This window comes from Ovis aries, chromosome 1, assembly GCF_016772045.2.
Source record: "Ovis aries strain OAR_USU_Benz2616 breed Rambouillet chromosome 1, ARS-UI_Ramb_v3.0, whole genome shotgun sequence".
NCBI lineage: Eukaryota > Metazoa > Chordata > Mammalia > Artiodactyla > Bovidae > Ovis > Ovis aries.
Window position 1 is genome coordinate 222647644 of NC_056054.1, and position 12842 is coordinate 222660485.

The 12842-nt window shown below is 36.4% G+C and overlaps 1 long non-coding RNA gene across 2 annotated transcripts in view; it reads right to left on the reverse strand.

Moving 5' to 3' along the window:
- Positions 1-544: 544 nt before the first annotated feature.
- LOC132658473 (uncharacterized) overlaps positions 545-12842 on the reverse strand; it is a 190544-nt gene continuing 178246 nt past the window's right edge. For both annotated transcript variants that reach the window (XR_009598154.1, XR_009598155.1), the window contains one exon: positions 545-3992. This is a non-coding gene — a long non-coding RNA (uncharacterized LOC132658473). The remainder of the gene's footprint in view (positions 3993-12842) is intronic.

Below are 12842 nucleotides of genomic sequence, written 5' to 3' on the forward strand. Positions count from 1 at the left end.
ATTCCACATGCCACAGGGTAATTAAACCCATAAGTCAAAACTACTTAGTCCACTCTCTGAGACAAAAGCTGCAACTACTGAACCTACGCACCTAGAGCCTGTGGTCTACAGCAAGAGAAGCCACAGTAATGAGAAGCCCACACACTGAAACTAAAGTGTAGCTTTCACTTGCCACAACTAGAAGCCCAAGGGCAGCAATGAAGACCCATGTTGCCCAAATTAAATAAGTATATTTTAATGTTTGATCATCTAACTACATGTGAGTGTGTGCGTGAGGGCTCAGTTGTATCCGACTTTTTGCGACCCCATGTATTGTCGCTCAGCAGGCTTCTTTGCCCATGAGATTCTTTTAAGACAAGAATACTAGAGTGGGTTGCCATTTCCATCTCCAGAGGATCTACCTGACCCAGGGATCAAACCCACATCTCCTGTGTCTCCTGAATTACAAGTGGATTCTTTATCTGCTGCGCCATCATGGAAGCCCATCTAACTGCATATGAAGCTCTTTTCCAATATTAAGACAAATACCAGAAAACTGTGCCTGTTTTTCTTCCATTGTCATTCTTTTATTTCCTTTATTTTTTTTGTACAATATATAGAGTATGGGGTTTCATTCCTTAGCAAACACAATCTGCTTAATAATTTCCAATTTGGAATCTCTGAATCCATCTGATCTTTGCTAGTGCTAGCATTATTAAAAATGATTTTTATAAAATAAAATATATGGTTAATAAACAATTAACCAAGCAAGTATATCTCTGTGTTCTTACTACAGGTAACATCAGAAAGCCTAAAGTATAGTGATTTAGGGGAAAGTGATGGCTGCCATATTTGTTAATGGACATGGCTATTCCCATAAAAAAAAGATCTCATGCAGATGTGAGTACTAAAGACTGAAGATGGGTGGGTATCCAAAATGTGACAGATAGAAGCAACATTACTGGGCAAAAGTATGCCTTTTGAAATAAGGCAGTTAAATTCAAGAATGAGAAATAGAGAGGAGACTATGCCAACATGGTCCAAAACTGGATACAAATAAGAAAGAATATAGAAGGGAAAATGTATAACTTGACTTGGTTAAAAGAATAGTTTCAAGAGGATCCTAAAAAGTATTAATAAAATACCATGACATCAACAATGTGACAACTCAATTTTGTAATCCAATTCAGCAAACAAGTCATTGAAAGCCCATTATGTAATATACATAGCATTAACAGTATTAAATATTATATTATGTGCATAAAAATATACACAATTCTTTTTATTACTATGCTTATTATCTTTGTCTAAGAATGAATCAGCAAATTTGCCAAATATGATTTAATTTTAGAAAAGTATATCTTCTAAATTATTGACAGGGAGTATGAATTAAGCTAGATGATTTACTGTTTCATTACTTATGATAAATTGGGTATTATGAGAAAGAATAAAATGATTCTACAGGAATTCAAAATTTGAAATTAATAAGATAAAAATATTTAATGATATATTAATCTGAAATATAGGAAGCTAATGACATTCTAAGATTAGAAATATTTGAAGATATCACAAAGAGAAATGATGACTAATGTGATGCACAAAATTAAACCTTTATAATTTTTACCATTTTTCTTACACATTAGTAAGATGCAGCAAACAAACATATTTGTCATAAAAATGATAAGTGCTAAATATTAATTCATAAATTTAAAAAACATTGTAAAATTTATACTAGAGTATCCATAGATATAGTTAATAAATATTCAAAAGACAGTTCACAGAGAAGGAAATGAGTGCTAAATATTTAAATTTTCAATCATATAACTAAAGATCAATTTAAAGAATAATGATATATTATTTATCTTATTGATTTGCCAAAATTTAAAATAAATATTAACCTTAAATGATCAGGACTTTAGAAAGAGTAAATAGGAAAAAAAAAGGTTAAAGAAGAAAAGTAAAAACTGCCGTTTACATTTTTAAGAAAACAAAAAGGGATTTGCAGTAGAGCTTAGTTAAAGGATATTTGCTTTAAAATGCTCTCTTTTCCTCAGACTTTGGGGAAGGATGAAATGATCTCTATAGAGAGACAGTGATTGATTGAAATGAGGTGAAATGAGAGAGCCTGGATCAAGTGTCATGATTTTAGCTAAATGAGAGGCCAGATTAACAGCTACAAGTCAAGAAGGATATTGAGAAATCAGAATATGGAAAACTCCAAGCAGTTAATGAAAAGAGGTTTCCAAAGAGCAGCAAGGATAAAAGTCATATTTGGAATTTGTAAATTTTTGCTGGGTCAAGTCTGTTAGTGCATAGAATTTTCTTCTCTCCACTCATATCCAGCCACTACTCTGTCATTTACTTATAGATTGAATGCTTCAGTGATTAGAGACCAATAGTGTGCCAGGGAAGGGCATCAATAAAATAATTTATCTCAGAGCCCAAAGATAAAAGAGTCCACTGCAGCAAGGGTAATGCTAACATTTGAAAAAAAAAAAAAAAAGGCACTGAGCTCCAGAAGTTTCTGGGTGAAATGAAAATGAAATGATTTCTAACAAGAATAGCATAAATTGAGAAGTATGTAGTTGGGAATTCTGAAGGCTGATGTGATGTCATGGTACTTTTAAGTCACCTTAATTGTGTGCTAGCATAGTCCTTTGAACACCTTCATTTTGACAGTGAACAAAACTTGAACTGGTGTTTTCCCTGTGTTTCTTTCAGGTGTGTGAGATTTGAGGTATAACCAGACTTACATTTCTTACAGGCACTTATCTAAAAATGTAAAGGTCAAAGCTTGCTAGAAATATAGTGGGATGCTAGGAAACCAGTCAAGTTCAAAACTTTGACTAGTTAAAAGGCCAACCAACGTCCCATTTCTTCTGCGCTCTCTGGACATGGTTTATTCCCACAGCTGCCACAAATAGTTTCAAGTATGAACACTTCCATGGCCTGCCTCCTCTTTCTCCAACTCCAGTCACACACAGACTCCTATCATTGACATTACCCAAATTTTCTCAAGTTGCATGTCATGTTTTCCAACCTCATATATTCACCATTCAGTCAGTCTTTAATATTCTAAAAGAATATCCTATACACTAATTGATAGATCTAAATTTACACTTGATATTTAATATCTCTGTGACCTTGGGAAAATCATTTTATCATTCTATACCTCAAAAGTTTTGCATTCAAAGATGAATACTATAAATAAATTTAGAATGACATATATGAAGGTACTTGGAGAAGGAAATGGCAACCCACTCCAGTACTCTTGCCTGGAAAATCCCACGGACGGAGCGTTGCAGTCCATGGGGTCGCTAAGAGTCAGACACGACTGAGCGACTTCACTTTCACTTTTCACTTTCATGCATTGGAGAAAGAAATGTCAACCCACTCCAGTATTCTTGCCTGGAGAGTCCAAGGGATGGAGGAGCCTGGTGGGCTGCCATCTATGGGGTCGCACAGAGTGGGTCACGATTGAAGCGACTTAGCAGCAGCAGCAGCAGCATATGAAGGTACATTCTTCCTCTCAAGACTTTACTGGTCAGAACCTCCTAGGTTTTCTCCTGTGACCACTCCTCTCCAACTCTTCTCCAGACCTACAAACAAGTCTCTTCAAATCTTAGACTTCCTTTCTGGGAAGACTTCCAACTACAAGCTTCCCTTGGATCTCTCCCCATCATAAACATTTCCCCCTTTTTCCTCACCGCCCTTCCCCCTTTAGAATATGACCTTTTACAAAAAAAAAAAAAGAAAGAAAGAAAGAAAAAAAAGAAAAAACTGTCGACTTCCTCAATTATCTTATTTCCTTTCAGTTCTAAGAGATTGCCCATCAGTCTGGCACTCACCTTGTGAGGTGAGTTTTGCGATTTGCTTTGTCAGGGCTGGTAGTGAGTGCCTGTGGCTGTCTGTGGTTTGCTTTAGTTCTCAAGCTCCTAGAATTAGGAGCTGAAGGAAGCTTGAGCAGCATATGGTGGTCAATGATTTTCACATGAATTTCTGTTGATTTGTTGCTGTGAAATGAAGAAAAGCAACAGTAAGCAGTTTGATTCAATATGGACTACAATAAAGTACACCTATAAAATAAAACTAAGCATTTAATTTCCTTAAAATGAAGTTTTCAGAAATTATAATTATTTATTTGTAAGAAAATAGCAACTTATCTATAATATCAAGTGATTTAATCTGACACACACACACATTCTAGATATCTGCTAACAGAAATGAAATGTTAACTTCACATGCAATTTAAAATTTTCTAATAGCCATCCTGAAAAGGAAGTAAAATTATTTCAAATACATATTTTACTTAATGCAGTATGCCTAAAATGTCATATCAACTTGTAATCAATAAAAAAAGATGCGATATTTCATGTTACTTTTTTTTTTTACAGTTTTCCAAGTTCAGGGGTGATGTTAGAAATAATGAAAAATCTACACATTGAAGATAGATATTAGTTGTGGTTGGCTGCTTATAGCACCTCCCTAAATTCCAATGGGGAAAATAAAAAGATGTTCCCATCCTAATCCTTGGAATCTATAGATGTTACCTTACATATCAACAGAGGACTTTATAGATATATTTAAATTAGAGATCTTGGGATGAGGAATGGGGGGATTTCTTGGTTATTAGCTTTAAATTGCATAAGCTTTAAATACAATCACATGCATCCTTATAAGGGGGAAGCAGAGGGAGATGTTACCACAGAGGAAGAAGAGATGTAAACAATGCATGACAGAAGCAAAGACTAGAGTGATGTGGCCACGTGCCAAGGGATATCAGCAGCCCCCAGAAGAGCCCCTGGAAGAGGAATGCATCCATGTAAGCTCAGTCCTGTCAAACTCTTTGTGACCTCATGAACTGTAGCCCACCAGGCTCCTCTGTCCAAGGGATCATCCCAGGCAAGAATGCTGAAGTGGGCTGCCATTTCTTTCTCCAGGGGATCTTCCTGACCCAGGGATTAAACCTGTGTCCCCTGCATCTCCTGTAGATTCTTTAACACTTGAGCCACCTGGGAAGCCCTGGAAAGGGCAAGGAACAAATTCTTTCTTAGAGTCTTCGGAGGAAATGTGGCTATGATAACACCCTGATTTAGTCCCAGTGATACTTATTGCGGACTGCTGGCATCCAGAATTGTGAGAGAATAAGCTTCTATTGTTTTAAAACATTGAGTTTCTGAGAAAGTGTTATAGCAGCTACAGGAAACTAGCACACAAGCCATTTAGAGTAATATAATAGCACTGCATTCTCTCCTTTGTTGTAATGTTAACAAAGGCCATTGGTCTGATTCTGAAAAAATGCCAGTGAAATGTTCTACAAATATTCGTGTTGAAAGTGCCTTACATAATCTTTCATCTTGCCTGGTTTCAGCTACTACCAGTATGCTGAAAATGTCATATCTGTGTTTCTATCTTTCACTACTCTCCTGTACTCTAAAGTAGTATTTCCAGATATCTTCTGGGCATTATCACCCAGATATACTATAGTTATCAACAACTGGTAATACTCAAGTAGAACTCATCATTAAAACTCAAAATTATCTCCTCCTTCCTAGATTAGTTAATGGACAGTCATCTATATCCAGAATGACTTTACCTATTTATTAGCTTAAGACAGCACTATCTTTTCTTGTTGATCCTGTATCCTATTTAATTTAGCTCTTGTCCTACTAAAACATCGATTTCATTTTTAAGAAGTCTTTATACTAAAAATTGCCTTTAAATAATTTGGATGTGGTAAATAAATCTCAACTTTTTGCCTTCTAGGTTTGGCTATGGTGTCATCTAGTAGTGTGTGAGAAGTAATTCAGTAAATAGAATATTCCCTTTAATATGCAAATAACATGGGGGTGGGAAAGACTAGTTGTAACACTTCTATCTTTTCCTGATCCTTTCCAGAGACAAAGGAACTACACGTGATAGTGCACATATGAAAATGCAAAGCATTTTCAGACATAAATAGCACAGACAGGTACCACTTTTTAGTTTCAACTGGTAATACAGGAATTATTTGATATTCTCACCCTTGTGCCATTTGGTGTTGCAGCTAATTGTGGCCTGTCCCACAGGTTGTAAGTTTCAAAAAATTGTTAATCTCCACTCAGTGGAGGTCATATGAAATGTGGGAGAGTAAAAGTTAAGTGTACATAAAATATATGGAGGACATACCAGTAGAAGGGTCCTGTCATAGTTTATAGTAGCCTTCACACCCTTGCTTTAGTGGTTATTGTCATATCAGTTTAGTTCAAGTCAGTTAAGCCCCTCAGTCATGTCTGACTCTTTGAGACCTCATAGACTGCAGCACACCAGGCTTCCCTGACCATTACCAACTCTCCAAACTTACTCAAACTCATGTTCATCGAGTCAGTGATGCCATCCAACCACTTATTCTCTGTGTCGCCTTTTTTTCCCACCTTCAATCTTTCCCAGTATGAGGGTCATTTCAAATGAGTCAGTGCTTCACATCAGGTGGCCAAAGTATTGGAGTTTCAGCTTCATCATCAGTCCTTCCAATGAATATTCAGGACTGATTTCCTTTAGGATGGACTGGTTGGAGTGCCTTGCAGTCCAAGGGACTGTCAAGAGACTTCTCAAACACCACAGTTCAAAAGCATCAATTGTTGAGTGCTCAGCTTTCTTTATAGTCCAACTCTCACATCCATAAATGAGTATCGGAAAAACCATAGCTTTGACTAGATGGACCTTTGTCAGCAAAGTAATGTCTCTGTTTTTGAATATGATATCTAGCTTGGTCATAACTTTCCTTCCAAGGAGCAATAGTCTTTTAATTTCATGGCTTCAATCACCATTTGCAGTGATTTTGGAGCCCCAAAACATAAAGTCTGTCACTGATTCCATTGTTTCCCCATCTATTTGCCATGACGTGATGGGACTAGATGCCATGATCTTCGTTTTCAGAATGTTGAGTTTTTAAACCAACTTTTTCACTCTCCTCTTTCACTTTCATCAAGAGGCTCTTTAGTTCTTCACTTTCTGCCATATGGGTGGTGTCATCTGCATATCTGAGGTTATTGATATTTCTCCCTGCAATCTTGATTCCAGCTTGTGTTTCCTCCAGCCCAGCATTTCTCATGATGTACTCTGCATATAAGTTAAATAAGCAGGGTGACAATATACAGCCCCAATGCACTCCTTTTCCTGTTTGGAACCAGTCTGCTGTTCCATGTTCAATTCTAGCTGTTGCTTCTTGACCTGCATACAGATTTCTCAGAAGGCGGGTTAAGTGGTCTTGTATTCCCATCTTTTTAAGAATTTTTCACAGTTTGTTGTGAGCCACACAGTCAAAGGCTTTGGTAAAGTCACTAAAGCAGAATTAGATGTTTTCCTGGAACTCTCTTTCTTTTTAATAATCCAACGGATGTTGGCAATTTGATCTCTGGTTCCTCTGCCTTTTCTAAATCCAGCTTGAACATCTGGAAGTTCACAGTTCACTTGCTGTTGAAGCCTGGATTGGAGAATTTTGAGCATTTCTTTGCTAGTATGTGAGATGAGCGCAATTGTGCAGTAGTTTGAACATTCTTTGGTATTGCTTTTCTTTGTGATTGGAATGAAAACTTCCCTTTTCCAGTCTTGTCTTATTGGTTATCTTATATATAATAGTCGATATATGCAGATCCCAGTCTCCCAGCTAATCCCTCCCCTGCCTTCTCCCCTTAGTAGCCTTAAGTTTGTTCTCTACTTCTGTGACTATACTTTGCAATTAGGTTCAACTGTATCATTTTTTTCTAGATTTCACATACATGTGATAGTATATGATATTTATTTTTCACTTTGTGACTTATTTCACACTGTTTGACAATCTCTAGGTCCATTTACATTTCTGCAAATGGAACTATTTTATTCCTTTTTATGGCTAAATGATATGCCTTTATATACATATAATGTACAACACCTTCTTTATTCATTCCTCTGTTGACATTTAAATTGCTTCCATGCCCTTGCTATTGTAAATAGTGCTTCAGTGAACATCAAGGTGCAAGAATCTTCTCAACTTATCGTTTTCTCTGAATATATGCTTAAGAGTGGGATTTCTGGGTCTTACAGTAGCTATCTTTTCAATTTTTTAAGGAACTTCTAGATTGCTCTCCATAGCATGGAGACACAAAAGCCCCGAATAGCTAAACAATCTTGAGAAAGAAGGATGGAGCTGTGGGAATCAGGCTCCCAGATTTTTGACTACTATAGTACAAAGCTAGAGTAATCAAAACAGCATTGTGCTGGCACAAAAAGGAACAAAAACCTAGATCAATGGAATAGGATAGAAAGTCCAGAGACCCCACACACCTATTGTTATTTAAACTATAACAAAGAGGCAAAAATATATATTGGAGAAAAAATAGTCTCTTAATATTACATTTCAGTCATTATTTTTAAATCTTCCTCATTATCTAGACTTTGAGACACCAAGATGTGACGTTAGTTTTCTATGTACAATGCTAACCGAAAATAGATACTCAGATATTTTTGTTTCCTAAATGATAAATGAGCAACTGGGCTATTCACTGACTACTCAAGCTTAGTGTTTTATATTTTAGCACATAATATGTTATATATGGTTATGCAAAAGCACACAAAACCAATGTAAGAGTCAGAAACCATGCAAGGGAAAAATTAAACTTGTAATAAATGATAAAGGATTCACACAGTTTTATTTGCCAGATGTGTGTAACTTTTTGTTTTGCTATCAACACTGCTGATTATTGAATCTGTCAAAAATACTTGCATTTGTATATTAGAGAATTTCTGAATTCTTTAATTATCTAATTTTACCTTAGATTATCATTGTTCAGCACAAATGGCATAAGTATACTTTATTTCAAAACTAATTTTTATATTATAATTTATTTTGTATCATTATTCATTTATTATAATAACTCTAGCAAATGTAATTTCTCTGTCAGATTCTATAACTGATATAACAACATTACTTAAAAGATAGTTTGAGGAGTTAAAATTCAGCATAGAGCATTCATTTATTTGTGATTGCCCAAAGCCTTTTCTGTGTTTTCAACTTGGCCATGAAATAGCCTAGAAGCACCTGATAATCTATTTTACTTGAATTAAACATTTGCACCTCCCAAATCTATATTTTCTGTATCTTATTTCATTTTTCCAAGTTAGTTATTTATATATTTTTGCATGTCCAAGCATAGAATAGATAGAAAAGTCAAAATTGTATTTGCTTCTTGATAATATATTAATTCTGAATTCTGCTTTTTAACTCAATAAACAGTGGATTCAAATTCATAAAAATGCTTGTAGTATGGGGGTTCTGGAATCTTCTACAATTACATTAAATTTGATGATAATCATGATGTATATTGGTGATGATAAATGTGACAGTAATGACAATGTAATAATTATTTGCAGTAATTATTTAAAATAATACTAATTCATTGCTAAGTATCATTACAGTTATTAATTAAAGGATTAAATTGAAGATAAATGACATGATCTAACACACTCTACCTGGAAGAGGCAAGTCACAAATACAGATCAAATTTAATATTATTTTCACTGTATATATGATTAATGAGACTATTTGACTACTCCAAACCTTATAAATATGAAAGTATTCTCATACAACTTTTTTCCAGGATAGGGTGTTTATAAGGTTGAAGTAATGTCTTTAGTGTGAAATTCTTCCTTGAATGATAAAATGGAAAAGTTCCAGCACTTTTAAAACAGCAGACTGTCCCACTTCATAATATTGCCCATTGAGCACTATCCAATAAAACGACAATAATGTAGATCCAGAGGAAACAATTTATAAATATTAATAATTCTCCTAAACTTAAGAACACATGCTGCATTTTCAGGCACTTGGGCCACTATGGCCAATTTGGAATTTTAAGAACTATGAAAACAAAATTCTTTCCAAATAGCAATATTAACCACAAGACAAGCATGCAGGTGAGAGAGCAGAGTTCTATGGCCCATGAACATACAAAGAAAATCACTTACAATAATATTTATTTTATTAGTGGTCTTATGAATAAACATTTAAAATTGAAAGAATCTTCAGTATACACTAAGATCAGGCTAATTTGTTCCAAAAGATAAATTTGTTATCATTTCAGAATATGGACATCATTCTGATTATTAAAAATGTATAATCAAAATTAATCCTTAATTAGATATTCTCCCATTTCTGTTTGTAGGTGAGATACTATATCAGTTCAGTTCAGTTCAGTTCAGTTCAGTCACTCAGTCATGTCTGACTCTTTGCGACCCTATGAATTGCAGCACGCCAGTCCTCCCTGTCCATCACCAACTCCCAGAATTCACTCAGACTCATGTCCATCGAGTCAGTGATGCCATCCAGTGATCTCATCCTCCTTTGTCCCCTTCTCCTCCTGCCCTCAGTCCCTCCCAGCATCAGAGTCTTTTCCAATGAGTCAACACTTAGCATGAGGTGGCCAAAGTACTGGAGTGTCAGCCTTAGCATCATTCCTTCCAAAGAACACCCATTCTCCTTTAGAATGGACTGGTTGGATCTCCTTGCAGTCCAAGGGACTCTCAAGAGTCTTCTCCAACATCACAGTTCAAAAACATCAATTCTTCAGCACTCAGCCTTCTTCACAGTCCAACTCTCACATCCATACACGACCACTGGAAAAACCATAGCCTTGACTAGACGGACCTTAGTCGGCAAAGTAATGTCTCTGCTTTTGAATATGCTATCTGTAATGTCTCTGCTTTTGAATATGCTATCTAGGTTGGTCATAACTTTTCTTCCAAGGAGTAAGTGTCTTTTAATTTCATGGCTGCAGTCACCATCTGCAGTGATTTTGGAGCCCAAAAAAATAAAGTCTGACACTGTTTCCACTGTTTCCCCATCTATTTGCCATGAAGTGATGGGACGGGATGCCATGATCTTTGTTTTCTGAATGTTGAGCTTTAAGCCAACTTTTTCACTCTCCTCTTTCACTTTCATCAAGAGGCTTTTTAGCTCCTCTTCACTTTCTGCCATAAGGGTGCTGTCATCTGCGTATCTGAGGTTATTGATATTTCTCCCGACAATCTTGATTCCAGATTGTGCTTCTTCCAGTCCAGCATTTCTCATGATGTACTCTGCATAGAAGTTAAATAAGCAGGGTGACAATATACAGCCTTGACATACTCCTTTTCCTATTTGGAACCAGTCTGTTGTTCCACGTCCAGTTCTAACTGTTGCTTCCTGACCTGCATACAGATTTCTCAAGAGGCAGGTCAGGTGGTCTGTATTCCCATCTCTTTCAGAATTTTCCACAGTTTATTGGGATCCACACAGTCAAAGGCTTTGGCATAGTCAATAAAGCAGAAATAGATGTTTTTCTGGAACTCTCTTGCTTTTTCCATGATCCAGCAGATATTGGCAATTTGATCTCTGGTTCCTCTGCCTTTTCTAAAACCAGCTGGAACATCAGGAAGTTCACAGTTCACATATTGTTGAAGCCTGGCTTGGAGAATTTTGAGCATTACTTTACTAACGTGTGAGATGAGTGTAATTGTTCGGTAGTTTGAGCATTCTTTGGCACTGCCTTTCTTTGGGATTGGAATGATAACTGACCTTTTCCAGTCCTGTGGCCACTGCTGACTTTTCCAAATTTGCTGGCATATTGAATGCAGCACTTTCACAGCATCATCTTTCAGGAGATACTATATAATTTATTAAAACTTCTTCCAAATAGTTTGCTTGAGAGATTGTGTCCTGTAACTGGATACAATCCCCAACCAGTTACCAATGACATCAAAAGAGAGACTCTGCCTAAGTCATGGGCTCCATTTCTGCATAAACAGCCAATAGTTTTTCAGTGGAGAAACTAACAATGATCATACAGTTAAATAATAGCTACATACCTGCCAGGTTGCTATGGCTTTGGCATCATTGGCATACATTTTTAATTTGGCCAAATACTATTTTGGTTGTTGCCATGCCATTCCCAGAGGAACTATTCAGCATTCCAAATTGATCTGACATCTGCAGTGCTTCCAGGAATGAGGTTTAAAAATACAACACTGATTCTATGGATATAACTATGATTCTATATAGATACCTTGTAATTCTATAAATATACATTTTCACAATATGTTCTCTATCTATGACAAGCTTTTCTTTAATACATATTTGCTTTTTATCAAGGCTTTAAAGCAAAGTATAAATATATGATGAAAGTTAAAAGTACCACTGTTATGTTGGTAAAATTTTATGCAGCTGAAAATCAGTAGCAAAGCAAATGAGATGCATTTTAAAAAGAAATGACAGGATGCACTGATGGATAAAGTATGAGAGCTGCAAGTCAAATAAATAATGATACTAATAGATGTTTCATGAACAGAGTTGATGCGATGCTTTATATTCATATGACATAGATAGAAGGAGGAAGATATATATCTGTGTGTGTGTGTGTGTGTGTGTGTGTGTGTGTGTGTATCTGTGCTGTGCTTAATTGCTCACTCATGTCCAAGTCTTTGTGACCCCTTGGACTGTAGCCACCAGGCTCCTCTGTCCATGGGGATTCTCCAGGCAAGAACACTAAAGTGGGTTTCCATGCCCTCCTCCAGGTGATCTTCCCAACCCAGGGATAGAACCCAGGTCTCCCATATTGCAGCTGGATTCTTTACCATCTGAGCCACCAGGGAAGCCCAAGACTACTGGCCTGGTAACCCATCCCTTCTGTAGGGGAACTTCCTGACTCAGGAATCGAATCTGGGTTTTGTGAATTGCAGGCGAATTCTGTACCAGCTGAGCTTCCAGGGAAGCCTACACACACACACACACACACACACACACACACACATACACACACACACACACACACACACTAATTTGAAGGCTTCCAGGTTGCCTCAGTAGTAAA